At 44.4% G+C, this 16,585-nt stretch overlaps 1 protein-coding gene across 3 annotated transcripts in view; it reads left to right on the top strand.

The window, feature by feature from the left end:
* sulf2.S (sulfatase 2 S homeolog) overlaps positions 1-16,585 on the top strand; it is a 123,497-nt gene that overhangs the window by 68,427 nt on the left and 38,485 nt on the right. Inside the window, exon 1 of one of the 3 annotated variants that reach the window (XM_018238157.2) lies at positions 5,277-5,560. The exons of the other annotated variants lie outside the window; for them this stretch is intronic. The gene's annotated coding sequence lies outside the window, so the exon portion shown is untranslated. Of the gene's footprint in view, positions 1-5,276; positions 5,561-16,585 lie in introns of those variants that run through there. 3 annotated transcript variants of the gene reach the window in all.

The raw sequence follows: 16,585 nt of genomic DNA, 5'->3' as shown, positions 1-16,585 counted from the left end.
GTTACCCCAATGTTTCTATATATCTGTAACCTTGTTATGAGCTAAGGGGGCCCAGTCTGAAGGCCAGTTAGGGGGAGATTTGGGGTGAGTGCTTATTTGTGCCCTGGGTACCCCTGGAACTATAGCAGGGTGACTGTTACCCCAATATTTCTATATATCTATCTGTAACCTTGTTATGAGCTAAGGGGGCCCAGCCTGAAGGCCAGTTAGGGGGAGATTTGGGGTGAGAGCTTATTTGTACCCTGGGTACCCCATGAACTATAGCAGGGTGACTGTTACCCCAATGTTTCTATATATCTGTAACCTTGTTATGAGCTAAGGGGGCCCAGCCTGAAGGCCAGTTAGGTTGAGATTTGGGGTGAGAAGGGATGGGCGAATCAGAGTTGTTTCGTTTCGCCAAAAATTTGCCACCGGCGGCGAATTGTCGCAGACGCCTATTAGTCTATAGGCATCAAAAAATTTTTGTCGTGCAACGCACGGCGCCATACAAGTCTATGGGCGTCATTTCCATGGCAAAACAAGGCAAAAAAGTTCACCCATCCCTAGGGGTGAGTGCTTATTTGTACCCTGGGTACCCCTGGAACTGTAGCAAGGTGACTGTTACCCCAATGTTTTTATATATCTGTAAGAACTAGATAACAACTAGTTGCCTTTTAATGTCCAAACTGACTCAACTAACCAAACAGTAGAAATGCACAAGTTAATACATTATAAACACTAAATCAATTGATTGCAGGCGGTGCCCCCAGTAGGCAGCAGGGGATGCTGAAATGTAAATGAAGAACAGATTAAAGACTGGCATCACGGTGGTTAGTTGACAAACTGGTAATGGTTTTTTTCCTGATTGGCACCTGTATAGCCGGGTACATCTTGTCAATCAGAATTAGGGTGCAATCAGATACTAATTCATAGCTCATTAGTCTCACACACACAAGAAAACGCTGCTGCGCCCACGACTGCAAATTGACTTGAGATTAGTTAGAGCTGACAGATTTGAGTTTTGGATCACACCCTGCTCCGGATCTTTGTATTTTTATGAAGGCAGCGCTGAAGGCTTTTTTTTGATCAATTCGCACACAGATTCAGCTGCTGAGCTTGTTTGGGAAAGATGCTGCCAATGCCTGGGGAGTCAGACGTGTGTTGTGAATGCCCAGGCACCCGCTGGCAGCCATCACTACTTGTTGAATTTGCCCAGAGCCCAGGCTGATAATGATTTCACACTCTGTCTCTCTCTTAAACAACTGCCCTGGTGTTTCCTTCTTAAAAGGGAAGGAAACTTGAAATCCCTGGAGTTGGGTGCTGATTTTATAGACGCCCTTTAATTACTAATCTACCTTCTCCAGTGGGAGATTAAAAAGGCAGCAGAGCAATGTGCCACCTTCTCTCGGGTGATCATTGTGCCATGTTAGGTGGGTACATGAGCTGAATTGGTTCTGTAATTTGTGGGATTCACTGGTGAAAGGGAAGAGAGCAGAGCAAGACTGAAATGTACCCCAATGCCACGGCAAAATTAGGGGACTGTTCCTGCTGAATTGTGCTTAGTACAGGGGAATATCTATGCTGCCATAGTTTTATGGGATCTCTCTGTACAGACTATGAGCAAACTTAGGGGACTGTTCCTGCTGAATTGTGCTTAGTACAGGGAATACCTATGCTGCCATAGTTTTATGGGATCTCTCTGTACAGACTATGAGCAAACTTAGGGACTGTTCCTGCTGAATTGTGCTTAGTACAGGGGATACCTATGCTGCCATAGTTTTATGGGATCTCTCTGTACAGACTATGAGCAAACTTAAGATGGCCATAGATGCAAAGATCTGATCGTACGAATCGAGGATTCGTACGATTTTCGGAACGTGTGTGGAGAGTCCCAACATTTCGTCCGTCGGAGATCGGTCGTTTGGTTGATGGGACAGGTTAGAAAATTTCTGTCGGCTGCCGATAATATCTCTGCGTGTATTGCCGATCGTACGATTTTCAGTGGGAGACTGTCACCAGCTTTGGTTGGACATAGATATCGTACGATTGCTGTCAGGGGCAGAACATTGCTGATCTGTTCTTTAACTAATCTGACTGTTAAGACTTTGATCTGAATGGTTAGTGGCGGGTCGGGAGATGATTTGTACGAGCGGATCTTTGCATCTATGGCCAGCTTTAGGGACTGTTCCTGCTGAATTGTGCTTAGTACAGGGGAATACCTATGCCGCCATAGTTTTATGGGATCTCTCTGTACAGACTATGAGCAAACTTAGGGGCTGTTCCTGCTGAATTGTGCTTAGTACAGGACAAAATTTAAATAAACCTTACTTATGAATAACAGCAATTCTTTCTTTATGATTCCATATGAGTCTCTCCCTGTTCATAGAAAATCGCAGATTATTGCATCTGTTTCTGACCTCTCTCTCTCTGAAGCATCTATTTATATGATGTGTGTTTTTCCCTCTCCATCTCCCTGGAAAAACAACCGCTCTTGGGGGATTTGCCCATTAGAGCAGTGGATGGTAATTTCACTAATTAGCTGCCATTAATGCTGGGCGTTGGTGCCGGTGTGAGGACATCACAGTAGCAGTTTTGCTTGGAGGTTGGAGAATCACAGGGCTCATTAAATGGAGCACAGATCTTTAGATACAAGATAACCGCATGCAGGCACGGCCCTGGGTCAGCTCCAGACAAATATGGAAGCTTGGGAAGGATCGGGCGTTTACGTTGCCTATGGGATGAAAAGAATGGCGTCAGCTGTGCCTATAGGACGAAATGCCATCAGTAGGATGACTTCCACCTCTGTGAAGGGAGTTTGTGAAAGAAGTGAACATAGTAGGGCATCATAGTGAAGCCTCATGCTAATCACTGATTTTTAAGTTCAACTTTAAATCCATGTCTTTCAGATGGGCGTAGTCTAAGCAGCAGGGATATTGGGCTTTAACAATGATTTTCTGGCCCAAAAAAAAGTGTTTCTTTATCCAGATTTGTTGGGCGTTAATACAGTGAATTCATGGTTGAAGGCCTTGCGTATGGCACGCTGCTCTGTTGGCTGTAATGTAATTTCTGCTAAGTGGATAAGACAGACAGAGTCATTCTCAATCCATTAACCTGGATGTTTGCCGTCCCCTGAGATCTCCAGCTCCGTAGCTTTCTTCAACAGCTTGCTGCCCATGAAGCTCCCTTCTAGGAACCCGTTGGCGTCTCCTCCATCACATCATTTCATTAACTTGCCATTCCACTCTCTGTTCATGACATAGTTTCTTCCTGCAGTGATTGTAACCCTTCCATGGCTTCTTTCTGGGCAGATTTTCACAGGCAGGTTAGACAATCCCATTGATTAAAGACCACTTTGGGACACTGATGGAGTCCTCTCCTTATGGGCCTTCCTAGGTTCCTGTTTTGATCAGACCGTTGAATTAGGGACCAACCAACTGGATCATTCCGAGGGCCAGTGCAATTGTGGCCAAATCAGTTAAACTGGTTCTAGAACTAATGGCTCTAACTGTGTATAGACTGATGTGGGTCTACAGATTCCCTGTGGTTCTTCACCAGTGGTTCTTCAACTAATGTTATACATTCGGTGTCACAAAACTCCCCACAGACATTCACCGCCTCTCTATATGAGAACTTAGTGGGACACTGTAAAGAGATTTTGTCTGCATCCCATCATGGACTCTTTGTGTGGATCCACACTATCAAACACTTCAATGGGAGTCCTACCCTACTGGATCACTGTCCAAGAGGTCCATCTGGGTAGGTGAAGATAAAAATTATATCCCAACCAGATATCCAACCTCTCAAGAGTTCTACCTGGGTACTGATTCCAATATCTCACTGGAGATGAAGCTGCTCAAACTCATTGCCTTCTCGTTTTATTTTTTATCTAGTTCTTACTCATGGGAACCCCAAACCTGACTTGATCCCCATTGGGTCTAGATCTACATCTCTTGATTCCTGGTCTGATCTGGGGTGCCTCATGAGGTTTTTGCTCTTTCATATCAAAGAACACATGTGGTTCATTGAGGTCCATCCCAACAGTAGGCCTGAGATCCTTGTTCTCTGTAATTCCTGTGGTCCTCTTATTGCACCAACAGGAAGGCCTCAAGGGACACAACAGATTCTCTTCTGCCCTCATCACTATGCACTGGTGGTTGTGCCTGTTTTGTTGATGCATAGCAACTAAAACCCTGAGCGGGTGTGAGATATCAATGGTACTGGCTGAGGTAAACTCAAAGATGTAAATGATAAATGAGTAAAACCAAATAATGCGCATAAATAACAAAGTCCAAATACTCCAAAGGTCAAAATCAAATGTTCGATGCTCCAAGGTTTAAATGCAAATTATCTGAAAACTCCAACTAATGTTCCACGTGGGGTGCTGCCTCCTCAATCCGCTGGTCCCAAGCAGGCAAAGTCTACAAATAAACATAAAAGAAGGGGCGCACTCCCATCGTGTAGAATTGTATCAGCACCTTTAACCAAAGAAAGATATATTGCACTTATTTAAGCAGAAAATGATCAATAAAGATTGTTAAATCTGTTTCCCAACGCCTTTCTCAAGGGTGATGTGTGCTGTATACAACACACCATAAAGCCAATGACTAAGTGTTTGTAACACGAAATGTGTAAGGCTGTGGACACAATAAACCTTTTTACTTTGCTTCAACTACTTGGTGAAAGATTGCCTTTATTTGAGTGACTGCTCCATAGTATTTTTTGTTTGGCCGCTCCCCATGCTGTGGGCTATGGGTGGTGCCCCTGGGCCACTTCCCTAATGTGGTCAGTAACAACTATACTTTTTGGAGACTTTATTGATGGACATGCATTTTTTTGCTTAAATTGTAAGTGCAATATATCTTTGATTAAACGCGATGATACAGTTTTACACGTTGGGAGCGCGCCCCATGTTTTATGTTTATTTGAGATAAACTCAACTCTGGAGTGTAAACTAAATATATGGTCTTTACTTGCCCTTTAATTTATTTTTTAAGTGTGCATTTTTTCTTTGTAAATGCATCAATGGCCCTGCACCTTAGAGCGTGGGGCCAAGTATGTTGGTGCCCTTGAGCGGTGGGTGGCACAGGGCAGAGTTTTAGTGACGGAGCTGTGCAAGTGCTGTGTGTTGCCAGTGCAGGCAGCAGCGCTCCAGGCTGTTTGAAAGCAGAGCAAATTGGCAGAGGACTTTAAACTTGCAGCCAGCTCCCTGTGGAATCCCAGATATGACATCATTGTGAGCATGGGAGGGGAACGAGGCGGGCAAGTTCCCCTTTAGCATTATAAGCTTACACAATGCAAAGCAGCCGTGTGCTGGGAAATGGGTTCCCGGACTTCCCCAAAGCTTATTCATTGCACCTCCTCCCCTCCTAGATATTAAAAAGGCACCAGAGCTGCGCTGCCTGCTCCAATTGGGAACCACAGCAGCCCTAGAGCCAATCAATGACAAGACGTGAGTGAGAAGGTCCGCTGCAGAGCGGAGACTGACCCCTATGTGACAGTTCTGGGGGTCCATATAGTCAAGAGAGGAAGAGCTTTCAGCTGAATAGTTGGAGAATTAGAAGAATCAACTTTTCCTATTCTGGTATGTACTACATGTTAGATGGCTGCTGAACTACATCTCCCAGCATTCACAGTTACCAGCAAGGAACAGAAGTTGTAATTAACCAATGAGGGGCCGTTTCCTGGTCTGTGTTGGTCAGATGGTTATTGTGAAACGTTCTCAAGGCTCAAAATGGAAAAAGGGGAAGAATTTCGGACCAACTGGTTCCTTTCTGTTGCCGTATTCTGTGCCCCGAGGTTAAGGGATTGTTTGTGGGACATCCATCTGTTTCTCTTGGCATGTTACAGATCAGCACAGGCATTTATATCCGTGTATAGACTATTGCACTTCTTTGGTTTGTCTGGTTTTCTGTAAAATGAATTATCACAGGTATAGTTCCCCTTTAATCAGCCTCAGACTCTCTATCTTGCCTTTCCAGGATCTCATTGATTCCGTTGGATCACATAGAGCCGCATCCATTTAATTGTTGGACGAGTTGCTGTTGTTGGCACTAGGGGGTTAAATCTGATAATTGCCCGATGCTGCTTCCCGGCTAGTGCGCTGTGAGTGGCAAATAACTGCTTTAATTGGCCAACGTGAGAAAGGGACTGTTAGTCTGATACTGTCACTAACCTGAACCTTCCACCGCTTCACTTCTGTTCCTCAGAGACGGGCACTCGGCTTAATTACATTGAAAAGTCTTGTTTGCTTTTCTTAAATAATCATTTATCATCTCTGTGTGATGCGCTGCAGAATAAATCTGTGCTCTAATAATACTTCAGTGGTACAGTATGAGGGTATAGCTTACTGTGTGCCCAGAACATTCCTTCTCTGTATATTTGTATTTATACATATGGGAAGGAGGTGCCATATTGTTTCCCTTAGACAGTACAGTATGAGGGTATAGCTTATTGTGTGCCCAGAACAATCCTTCTCTGTATATTTGTATTTATACATATGGGAAGGAGGTGCCATATTGTTTCCCTTAGACAGTACAGTATGAGGGCATAGCTTATTGTGTGCCCAGAACATTCCTTCTCTGTATATTTGTATTTATACATATGGGAAGGAGGTGCCATATTGATTCCCTTAGACAGTACAGTATGAGGGTATAGCTTATTGTGTGCCCAGAACATTCCTTCTCTGTATATTTGTATTTATACATATGGGAAGGAGGTGCCATATTGATTCCCTTAGACAGTACAGTATGAGGGTATAGCTTATTGTGTGCCCAGAACATTCCTTCTCTGTATATTTGTATTTATACATATGGGAGGGAGGTGCCATATTGTTTCCCTTAGACAGTACAGTATGAGGGTATAGCTTATTGTGTGCCCAGAACATTCCTTCTCTGTATATTCGTAATTATACATAGAAAAGCTTTCATACTGTTTCCCCGTGTCAGATTATCGAAAGATACTTTCTTTTACAATGCAGCCTCCTATTCAGTAACCCTAGAAACCAATGATGCGCTAAAATATCTCTAATTCAAACATTACAGTAAAATTAAAGGAGTGTTGGGGGGGGTAAACTGACTTGTTTGGTTTGTTAGTGGCTCGCAGTCACAAGATAAGCAGTGAAATGAAAGAATGAAGGAGATAAGGTATCTGCCTGGGATTATTTGCCGATTTGGTACCAGTGGTATCGCTAAAGAAACAGCGATTTATTATGTAGCCGAGATTACAGTCACGCGATCTGTGCTCTCCCGGTGTATCTGTGTGCTCCAGCAGGAATGTGACCCTCTCTTCTTGTAACAAAAGGGATGGACAACCTGTGGCCCTTGAGATGTTCTTCAACTAAAATTTACTGACAGTTTGCACTGCCAGTTACTGCCTTAAGGTGGCCATACACGGGAGAGATGTCACCAAACGAGCGGATCTCTTCCCCAATATGCCCACCTTGAGGTGGCCAATATCGGGCTGATCTAATCGTGGGCCCTAGGGCCCAACGATCAGATCCTAATGATGGGTAACGGGCAGTTGGACCGCGGGACTGCATCAACGAACAGATGTGGCTGCAATCTGCCGGGACTTTTAGTTCCGTCCGATCGACATCTGCCCGACTTTCGGCCAGATATCGATCGGGGAAGCCCGTCGGAGGGCCCATACATGGGCCAGTAAGCTGCCGACTCGGTCTGTCGGCAGCTTTTATCGGCCCGTGTATGGCCACCTTTACTCTGTCTCCTTTCAGGCCACCTTCCCAGCTTGTCTGCATCATTATAAAGGAATGAATAAAGGCACCCGTGGCCAACATCCCTTTAATGCTGAGTCCCGTTCCTGGGCAGCTTCATGTTAAGGTGGCCATACCTATTTGGCAGTTTATTTGCCAGTGTATGGGGGCTTCTGACAAGTCTCCCCAATAGATGTCAGGCCAAAAATTGGACAGATATCTACTGGTGAGATTTGATTCTCCTGATGATCGAGGACCACGTTGGCTAGTTGATGTTGTCCTACGACCCGTCTGTGCCCTGACGGGGTTGAACGTTCGGATTTAACCGATATCGTCCTGCCGTCGGTGGGCATATCGGGGAAAGATCTTATGGCCACCTTTACATTGGAGCAGGTCCTGTTGGCTCAGCTGCTGCAGAACTATTCACGTCTGTATTCCAGATTATTATTGATTCAGACAGAAACCCTGGGAAGGACTTTGGCCGTTGCACATGGTCTCTGGGACTGCACCAAGATCAGAAGCTTTCCAGAAACCATGTGGAATCTGCCCTGAACTCTGCCCCCCAGAACTAACTGCCATACGTCATGCGAGTCAACTGCCGCCTCACAGCTTATGCTTAGTGCTCCGGGAGCAGAGGTCACAACTGCCTGTTCTGGATCTACTGTCAGAATCTACTGCACCAGTGGCTATTTGTCCCATTTGTTCCAACTAGACCAGTGCTGTCCAACTTCTATGGTACCGAGGGCCGGAATTTTTCTAATCTACATGGTGAAGGGCCGATAACGGAAGCCAGTGTTAGCCACTCCCTGTTTTAGACCACACCCACTTTAAACCACACCCATGGTACCACAAGACCATGTCCATATTAATAGCACATCAAAAAACCAAATGGTTGGTGCTCACTGTAGGGATCAGGGCCGGAACTAGGGGTAGGCAGAGTAGGCAGCTGTCTAGGGCGCCATCATTGAGGGGCGCAGTTTTAAGGGGTTTTATTTATTTATTTTTTTTAATCATTTCGTTTTTTTTAAGCGTTTATTTAATAATTTGTTAATGTAATCATGGTCACCCAGTAGGGTGGAATCCATCTCCTTCACCTCCTCCCTCTTACCGGCAAGTTACCGGCGTCAATGACATCACTGATGTGTTGGGTGACAGAGAGAGGCAGAGAGCTGGGGGGCTGCTTGGTGTGACTCTCGCTGCTCTCAGACTTGCACAGTTACACTGAACTCAAGACTTTCTTTCTATTACTGTAAAGTGTGAAGCTTCCTGCTGGCACAGCCACGTACAGATTTGGGGCCCATATATTTGCTGTTGCTGTTGGGCAGGGCGCTGGCACAGGTACATAAATACTTGGGGGCAATATGATGTGATCAGATTTATTTTTGGCTGCTGCACAGGTAAAGATTGGGGGCAATATGATGGCTGCAGGAGGGCTGCATGATGAATGGCTGCTGAGCTTGCTTGCACAGGTACAGGCGGGGTGTATGATGGATGGCTGCTGAGCTTGCTGGTACAGGTATAGGGAGCAGTAATATAAATGAAAAACGTGTTGTACACTTTCTTGCTCTCTTTATTTAAAAACCATGATGGTAAGGAGGGAAATGGTAATGCAGGGCAGTGGGGCACTGAGTGAAGCTCTTGCCTAGGGGCCAAACTACCTTGTGCCTGTCCTGGCAAGGATGTCATATGTTAAAAAAGTTGTCATATTAAGACATACCCATAAATCCACATGCCTCCTCCTCCCCTGTGTATAATACAGTACCCCAACATATGATTAAACACCTTAGGGGCCACTAACAATAATTTTCAAATGCTAACAAACCCCCTGAACAAATACCAAAGTATGAGACACACACAGGAGCATAGGGAAGGCAGAACAGAGCAGGAGACAGGAATCAGGAGCAGTCTAATATGTACTACATACAGTGACACAGAGCTGGGGCCCCATTAGTATTTTGTATAAAGTGTGAACAATATGGCAGTTTCAGTCTGGGTCTCAGGTAGAACAGTACAGGCTTTAAGGGAGTGAACAATAGAGGTGTCACAAGTGTGAACAATACAGGGGATTACAGTGTGAATTTGAGGTTTAAACAATGCAGGGGCCAGTTAATCTCTGTAGTGATACCTTTTAAATTTTACATATGGTAAACAAACACAGCAGGCAGACTTTCATGTGGAGGGCCATATAAGGGGGGCATGCGGCCCGCCTGAACTAGACTGATCCAATGGATTCAATGGATTCAGCTCATGCACCCATTGAGCAAGTGTCCTGGGCTCGGTGTCTCCCCTGCATGGCCCCCGCAGACATACAAACCAAAACAAGACTTGGTATATGGGAGGGAGCCAGGGTTGCCAAGTTGGTGGTTTTGCAGCCAAATTGTACAAACCTAGCCAAAAGTACAAACTAGCCAAGCTACGTATGTGGGCTACTTTTTGGGTTTGTACTTTGGAAACCAGCCAAAGTTTTTTTCTTGCCCTAATGTGCCAAGCCTGCGTCTCCCAATGCTTGTTGGGTAATGTCATTTAACAATTTAGCAACTGCCATGTTTAATGTAAGACTACAATACCCAGCATGCAATGGGACTGACTTGTGAAGTTGGGAGTTACCAGATTTTGGGCTCGGTAATCCAGTCTCCCGTGCCTCTTAAGAATTCTCGCATTTTCCTCAATTTCATACAATTTTGGGGCAAAAATCTGCTGGCCACCAAAATATCTAGAGGTTGAGCCAATATTTATTGATATATTAGGGCCTTATGGGGCCCCTATACCTCTTGGACCCCCTCTGTATTACATCCCTGGTGATGGGTGAATCTGTCCCGTTTTGCTTCATGGAAATATTTGAAAAAGGCATATTTTCACATATATTCATTTATTTTTTAGACTTTTTTTTCACTGCACATATTGTGGGCTACTTTTGAAGTGCCTCTTGGCTAGTTTTGTAGTTGACTATGGCTGGTTTTGGGCTGGTTGTGTAGCTGATTTTGAAAATTAGGCCTGGCAACCCTGGAGGGAGCTGCCATACCTGTGTATTTGGGATGTGACTTTTTCTCCCATGTCTGTGATTGGCTAAACAGCTTAGCACGGCAATTTGCCGTCATTATATCTTGGCGTCAGTCGTACGGTAGCGACTCCATTTATTTTAAAATAATTGTTTACAGTTTCTACAGAATATTGATTGCTAATGTACAGCTAACGAGCCCTTAATTATTCCTCTTTAAACATTCGGCGCTGAGAATAAAAAAAATATAAAGGACAGTTTATCCCGAGTCTTCGGGGCTAATAACAGGGAATTATGCACGGTGAGGCTTAATTTGGCCTTCATGCCAGAGTCATTAGCCTGGAGGCTGCACTTAGTGGTCCCAAAACTGCCGCCTTTATCAGTGGAACATTGTACCGGGAGAGGCAGGGCAGGTCAGGGGAAATATTAAGAACTTATTAGGGTTTCCTAGAATGTGAGCTTAGCAAATGGAGAGTAGCAGCTGCTTATTCCCAGTGTATTATCCATTAAACAGACCGCTTTACTGTATATTTAAATAGAAGCTGCCATATTGTTTGCCGTAGACTGTACAGGAAAGTGTCTTATGGTGTTCAGTGGTCTCCTTGGGACACCCCAGTGCCAGGAGATGGGTGCTCTTAAAGAGGAGTGAGCCCATCTGGGTTAGTAGCGTTGATTTGGGTTTTATAAGCCAGCTGGTCTATAATAACATTAACTGGAACTCTAATAGGGCTTCAGGCAGCCAATCAGGGCCTAGGGATGCTGATATCCAACCAAAAGAGAAAACGGCAGGCACTCACAGATCCCACAAACAGGCTTGTGGAAAAACTTTATTTTAGGGCAAAAAGTAGATCAATACATAGCCTTACACATTTCGTGCTGTCTGGCACTTAATCCTAGGCTTAAAAGGGGATGCTGGTGCCTATGGCATCTCCAGCATTATCTCCAGCTATGCCCCTGGGCTCGGCTCTTTGGTGTGTCAGTGATATAAACGCCCGGGGGTTAATAAAACAACCGCTGACGCGGTGAAGCCTATTAAGAGCAGGCAGTTTGTCAGTTGTTTGCCCAGTGTAAGGGAAATTAATGTCCCATCTCCCACCCGTTTGTCTTCCCGCGACACGGGTGAGTTATGGCCGCTCTCTCGTTACACCATAGGAAGTAGAGCACTAATGCTGATTAATTGATATTAACTGGGCCTGTTTTACTGCGCGTCACCGCTCAAACACTTATGCCATTACTCAAACGAATGAATAAATATATATATATCTATATAAAAATCGGTTCTGCTCAATTTGGAGTTATTGAGTAGTAAAAAGACATTGAGCTGAATCCTTATGTTAGCGGGTGGGGGTTGCTGATTATTTCGCCTACTTTCTTTAAAATAGCTGTGGTCCAGGACTTTGTAAAGTGGGTCTCCGTGCTATTTAGTGTGGCTCTCCAGGATCTCCTGTAATACTGTGATTCCCACTATGAATATATGTGAATCTGCTGAGGTGACGACGGTCAATTTCAGGGGTTCTGATGCCACACTTCTGTTTTTTGGCACAAAATAAGGGCTTCAGTTAAAGGAATTGTTCAGTATAAAAATAAAAAGTGGGTAAATAGACAGGCTGTCCAAAATAAAAAAAAAATGTATCTAATATAGTTAGTTAGCCAAAAATGTAATGTATAAGGGACAGGGCACACGCTTAGATTTGGGGAGATTAGTCGCGGGATGGCACTTCATTTTCTGAAGTCGCCTGAAGTTTCCTTGTGAGGCAACTTTGGAAAACGAAGCGCTCCGAGTGCCACCCCGTCGGCGATTTACACTCTAGCCATCGGGAGGGGATATTAGTCGCCCCGAAGAAGAGGAGATTTGTCGCCAATCTCCCCAAATCTTAACGTGTGTCCTGACCCTAAAGGCTGGAGTGACTGGATGTGGAACAGAACAGAACACTACTTCCTGCTTCTCTTGCTTTCTACTGATTGGTTACCAGGCAGTAACCAATCAGAGACTTGAGGGGGGCCACATGGGTCATAACCGTTCAGTGAGTTTGCAATTGATCCTCAGCATTCAGCTCAGATTCACAAGCAAGAATTATGTCCCATGAGGCCTCCCTTATAGTCACTGACTAACTCCGAGTTAGAGAGCTGAAAAGCAGGAAGTAGTGTTCTGTTGTGTTGTTGGCCATACACTATAAGATCCGCTCGTTTGGTGACATCACCAAACGAGCAGATCTTTCCCCTATATGCCCACCAACGGCAGCGCTATATCCCTAGGGCTAAACTATTGGATTACGAGGAGCATCGCCTGAAAAATAAAACCTTCCTGATCGATATCGTGGCCAGATATCGATGGGGAAGACACGTCTGAACATGGGCAGATAAACTGCTGAATTGGTCTAAAGGACTTTAATCTGCCCGCGTATGGCCATATTTTGACATCCGCCTTTATACATTAAATTTTTGGCTAACTAACTATATTAGAATCATTTTTTATTTTGCACAGCCTATCTGTTTTTATTTTTATACTGAACTGTTCCTTTAAGCCCATCAGTTGGTTACTGAAATAGGGATGGGTCTGAGCAGCTGATAAGAGAGGAGGGATTTTTCTATGTTTAATATTGGTCCCAATCTGCAGGAACATTGCACATGGGGCAGATTTGGGAATCTTTACATGGATTGAAGGTCTTGGCTTGTAAAATTGCTGTCCTGGCATTGGTGGCGACAGGAAGAACCTCCGTCCCATGGCAGAGGGGGCCCCAAGAGATGTGCAATTGATGCGTTGGAAAGGGGTGGGACTTGCAGAAAAGTGGGTGACTGGTGGGCAGGGTTTCATCATTATGTGACTGTGGTGGGTCAGGGGTGTGGTCATGTGTCTGATGGCCCCATTCCAACCATTGGCAGGGCCCTCGGCTCAGGTGACCAATGGAATAATAATTAGGACCCATAGGGTGGCCATATATTTTAGTAGGATTGGTGGCACACTTGGGTCAGGCTATTGGCTGTGTTGCAATGGTAGAAAACTGTGTGTACAGGAAAACAAAAGGGCCTCTATGATGGTGGTTATGTCACAGAACACGTGGGGTTCCATGTTGGCTTCAGTAGTCTCTTTATACACCAAGCTCTGGGCAGTCACATAAGCTTCAAACTGATATTTAAGTTCTCTGTGTTTCGAGTAGGGATGCACTGAATCCAGGATTCGGTTCGGGATTCGGCCTTTTTAAGCAGGATTCGGATTCGGCCGAATCCTTCTGCCTGGCTGAACCACATCCTAATTTGTATATGTAAATTAGGGGTGGGGAGAGAAATCACGTGACTTTTTGTCATAAAACAAGGAAGTAAAAAATGTTTTCCCCTTCCCACCCCTAATTTGCATATGCAAATTAGGGTTCGGTATTCGGACGAATCTTTCGCAAAGGATTCAGGGGTTCGGCCGCTTACAAAAAAGTGGATTCGGTGCATCCCTAGTTTCAAGTTGTACCCAGTAAGGTTATTTCCCTGTCTTGTCCTCAACTCTTGTGAACTGCTTTCCGTGTAACACTGTAAATCCACATTTATTGTGCCCTTGTGTCAACTGTCAGCTCTTCAGGGCCACGAGAAACTGGCCTGCAGAACGCTGTGAGGCAGATCCATGAATACTCGGCTTTCCCATAATGCCACAGTGCCCTGACCCTTTTCTGTAACCCATTTATTATTTTCCTGGGCTTTTGTCCAGACAGACAAAACAGAGGCCGATGCATTAAAAATGTAATTATTTCACGGTTGTGTCCAACTTGGATTAAACCCAAATTCTCAGATTAGAGAAAAAAAACATTGAGTCTTGGTGCCTTTTAACCGGGTGTCTTGGAGCAGTTGGTTTGTTATTGGTACAGCCTAGAATCCTCTGTGCCAACTAGCAAAGCTGCCGTCCTCTTGTTATTTTATATAGTATAATCTTATATAATCAAACCCCATTCATCAGTTGAATTTTCTAAATTGATATAACTCCTCAATGATTTCTGATGTCCTTATAATTTACAGTAGGGGGTACATTATCCCTTATAATAAATGAGTGACACTCAGAGTTCCCTGTATAACTCAGCCTGCAGCCTTGTGTCTTTATATGGTCACAGAACAACCCCTCAGTGACTTCGAATATCCTTATCATTTACAGTAGGGGGTACAATATCCCTTATAATACAGAGTTCCCTGTATAACTCAGCCTGCAGCCTTGTGCCTTTATATGGTCACAGAACAACCCCTCAGTGACTTCCAATGTCCTTATCATTTACAGTAGGGGGTACATTATCCCTTATAATACATGAGTGATACTCAGAGTTCCCTGTATAACTCAGCCTGCAGCCTTGTGCCTTTATATGGTCACAGAACAATCCCTCAGTGACTTCTAATATCCTTATCATTTACAGTAGGGGGTACATTATCCCTTATAATACATGAGTGATACTCAGAGTTCCCTGTATAACTCAGCCTGCAGCCTTGTGCCTTTAAATACAGTGACTTCTAATATCCTTATCATTTACAGTAGGGGGTACATTATCCCTTATAATACATGAGTTCCCTGTATAACTCAACCTGCAGCCTTGTGCCTTTATATGGTCACAGACAGTGGCTGCAGGTATTAGGTGCTTTATACAGAGTCCCTCCTTATAAGGAACCTCAAAGCCCTGCAGGCAGGGGACACACCCGATATCGCACCTCGGATTTGCTGCAATGCAAAGAATGTCCGTCTGATTGCAGCTCCCGGTCACCTCTATGGATGTTATTGATTGGCTGATAGCAACGCTCAGTTCTTTATCTGCAAACTGGAAGCTGCACCCTGGAGAGTTACATTTTTCATGTTACACGTAAGGGATGGAATGAGATAAAATTCCTCTTAAAGGGCAAGTGCAATCACATTATTACTCGGCGCTGTGTCACTTTAAGCCACAATGCTGCTTTCATATAGTAGGTTTTCTATTTGCCAGTTTCCATTAATATACAGTCATTTTGCCGGGACATTGTTCCTTGACGTGCCAAGTGGCCCCCGGGGGGCAGATAAACTGCAGCAATTCCCTTTCATGGCTCTATGGCCAAAATGGGCCCGTGAGTTGCTGGTAATTTCCCACCCTGCTGGGGTATATGCCCTTAATCAGACTCTGAACTCTCTGCCAACCGGTCTAATTGAACTGTTCTCCATCCCTCACTCACAGCTCAGCTTCTGTCCATTTGTATTCATGGCTCCCAAGTAGGTACAGTGGCAAGTAATTGTAATGTTAAGTCTTGCGGCATGAAATCAGCCCTGTTTGCCTCAACCGACAGCTGCCATAATCTGGGCTTTTGCACCTGTTGAGTCTGTGTTTAACAGCAAAGAAATAGAAGGAAGGAATAGTAGAAGGAAGAAAGGGAAAACATGTGTAATATGTTCCAGTAACCAGTACAGCTGTGGGTTTAGCTTATTGTGTGCCCAGAACATTCCTTCTCTGTATATTTGTATTTATACATATGGGAAGGAGGTGCCATATTGTTTCCCTTAGACAGTACAGTATGAGGGTATAGCTTATTGTGTGCCCAGAACATTCCTTCTCTGTATATTTGTATTTATACATATGGGAAGGAGGTGCCATATTGTTTCCCTTAGACAGTACAGTATGAGGGTATAGCTTATTGTGTGCCCAGAACATTCCTTCTCTGTATATTTGTATTTATACATATGGGAAGGAGGTGCCATATTGTTTCCCTTAGACAGTACAATATGAGGGTATAGCTTATTGTGTGCCCAGAACATTCCTTCTCTGTATATTTGTATTTATACATATGGGAAGGAGGTGCCATATTGGTTCCCTTAGACAGTACAGTATGAGGGTATAGCTTATTGTGTGCCCAGAACATTCCTTCTCTGTATATTTGTATTTATACATATGGGAAGGAGGTGCCATATTGTT

Source organism: Xenopus laevis, chromosome 9_10S (assembly GCF_017654675.1).
Source record: "Xenopus laevis strain J_2021 chromosome 9_10S, Xenopus_laevis_v10.1, whole genome shotgun sequence".
NCBI lineage: Eukaryota > Metazoa > Chordata > Amphibia > Anura > Pipidae > Xenopus > Xenopus laevis.
This window is presented reverse-complemented; position numbering and strand designations above follow the sequence as displayed.